This window comes from Gracilinanus agilis, chromosome 4 (genome assembly GCF_016433145.1).
Source record: "Gracilinanus agilis isolate LMUSP501 chromosome 4, AgileGrace, whole genome shotgun sequence".
NCBI lineage: Eukaryota > Metazoa > Chordata > Mammalia > Didelphimorphia > Didelphidae > Gracilinanus > Gracilinanus agilis.
The window spans coordinates 243,601,074-243,603,910 of NC_058133.1; positions in this window are offsets into that span (position 1 = coordinate 243,601,074).

Sequence of the window (2,837 nt, forward strand, 5' to 3'; positions counted from 1 at the left end):
TTTTACCCAAGAATGAGATTCACTTTCTGTGAGTGTAAATGGGTTTTACAAAATAGCAGATTCACAATGCACATTTAAATAGAATACCATAATTTCTAATAACACATTTTAAAACAATAAACAATGATGTTTAAAAATCATATACTTGTTATAACTTTTAAATCTTGGCTAAGAGTTTTTCAACAACCTGTTACTGCTTTCATATCAAAATCTGATATTTAAAAAATCTTCTGGTCTAAATTATCTTCAGGAATTCTAGATCCTTCTGATAATAGTATACAGGAGCTCCTTGGCTTCCTGTTTTAAAAAAAATATCTTTGGTAGGAAATTTTCATGCTTCTACCCATTTAAGGCAACAATTTTTCTTATAATAAAATATATAAAAGCTTATCCTTTAAGACAACAATTCTTTAGGATCTAAAGTAAAAGTTAAAAGACCTCTTGTAAAATTATAATTTAAATCTCAAGGCATGGAAACTTCCAAGTTTCTATACAATTACCAAGACAGAATAAAACTTAAAAGACATGTGCTCCTATAAATCCAGTATACATAAGGCAATTTACTACTTTAAAAATGTGTAAGATGTTCAAATGGTACCAGAACACAGCATTGTTTTTGGTTACAGTAAAAATGAAACCTGAAATAAATTAGGAAATATAATGAGTACCAGATAACAAGCTAGTCAAAACCCTCGTACCAGTTCTAAAAATTTTTCTCATTATTTGGGAGTTACAATAAAATCACAAACAGAATTAATCTAGCAGCCACAAACTTCATTAACTTAAAATGATTCAGTGCAACAGGAAAATCAACGAAATCAACAAAATTAATTCACGAAATTAATCAGCAAAATGCAGTAAGATACAGAGTCTTTTTAAAAACCTGAGTTCTGAGGTTTTAAAATCCACAATTCAGGGTCCTTATAATCAGTCACTGCTCTTAGTTCAAAGTTCTGAGCAGGTATGGGGTGAATTTCTTTTCCCTTGAGTTTGAGTTTAATAATCACAAAAAGTTTGAATAGGCCATGTGCCCAATGAAGAGTAATCACTAGTTCAAGGTTCATACACTAGCGTCCACGTGGAGTTGTGGGCTCGGGGCTAGAGAAAAGCTTAGGTCAGTTTTGTAGAAAATACCATATGTGGGCAAGTGTTCCCCAAGGAAGGCAAGAATGGAGTAAAAAGAGTAGGGAGGAGGTGGGATACTTCCCAAATCTTAAGCAGCATCGGCAGAAGTCTCCAAAGATCGGGGCAAGTCAGAGCAGGGCAGTAGTGAAAGCGGCAGCTGGGGATTCGGGATTCGGGACTCAGAACAGGACGATCGGCACCAGCGAGGCAGGATCAAGAGAAGTGGTCTGCTCCGGTGGGCTGGGAATTCGGCAGAGATCAGGGCAGGCAGGAACGTGAGGCAGCGGTGAGTCAGGAAAAGCGGCGGAGATTACAGGCACTAGGGCACCCAGAAACCAGAAGCAGCCCAAGGTGGGTCAGGCTCAGCTTGCTGGCTGAGTCCCACGGGAGGCAAAAATATGCTGTTGCTTTTAGCAAAAACATGGCGAGCATTGCTCAAAAGTGCTGAGCAAGATGGTCAAAAGGCAGGCATGCTCTCGTTAAGCTATCTAATCTTGTCCACATCAACCCATGTGTTCAAGAGGTTATTTTACTTCTGTGTTTCCACTCCTGCAGTTCTTCCTCTGAATGTGGGTATCATTCTTTTCCACAAATCCCTCAGAATTGTCCTGGGTGATTGATTGCATTGCTGCCAGTACAGAAATCCATTATATTCTATTTTATCACAGTGTATCATTCTCTGTATACAATGTTCTTCTGGCTCTGATCCTTTCACTCTGCATCAATTCCTGGAGGTCTTTCCAGTTCAAATGGAATTCCTCCAGTTTATTATTCCTTTGAACTCAATAGTATTCTATGTAAGAGGGAGATTTTAGATATTTTATAGATATATATTTAAAGTGTGGCTGCCAGGAATCAACAATTCAGATTGATTCCGTAATTAAAATAGACCCAGGTCAGTATTGGGTTTAAGGTAGTTTATTTACAATTAGGAAGGTAAAAGGTAAGGAAATAAAGAGAGGGAGAGGATAGTCCAGGCCTATCATGGAGACCGACTGACCAATCCAATGGGATTGATGAGAACATCTGCACAGTGCCAAGGAGCACAAGGTCAAAGAGATCATACAAATACAGGTGGGATTGAGGTACTCCCATGCCAACACTAAGGACTTGAACTCAGCGTTAGAATCGAAGTTGCAACGCTTAATATATGTTAAGACGTAGGACTCGTCGAACTACACTGCAGGTTGGCTATCATCTGGTTCACCCATATACTCCTGAGAATGAAGAGAATGACAGACACTTCCCTTGCATATAAATCTGGTCCTTTTTTCTCTCTTATAGAATAGCAACTTCCTGTAGTCTTAGCTGCAAATGGGTAAGTGCAGTATTACTGCATTGTGTCCTACAGACTAGTAGGATGGAAATTATATTAATTGGACCCTAATACAAGGGCCTGTTATAAATTTATTTTGTTTCTTCAAAAATTTTATATACATAGCTTTTGATATTTTGATTTTGATTTTAATGTTTTCTTTTTCCAAAGTTTCAATTTTCTTCTATTTGATTTTTTTATATACTTTTGTTTTTTCTTTTGAATTTACTCATACAACCCCATGACTCAACTATATATCTTGAGCTGATCTTTTTGAATACCCACGTCAGGGGGAATTGTATTTTTATTATATCCAAGATTTAATTTTTGATTTTGTTCGAGAAAATTCTCAGGGAAAGAAACTTGCTAATTCCTTAATCCAGAGAATGAACTGTTT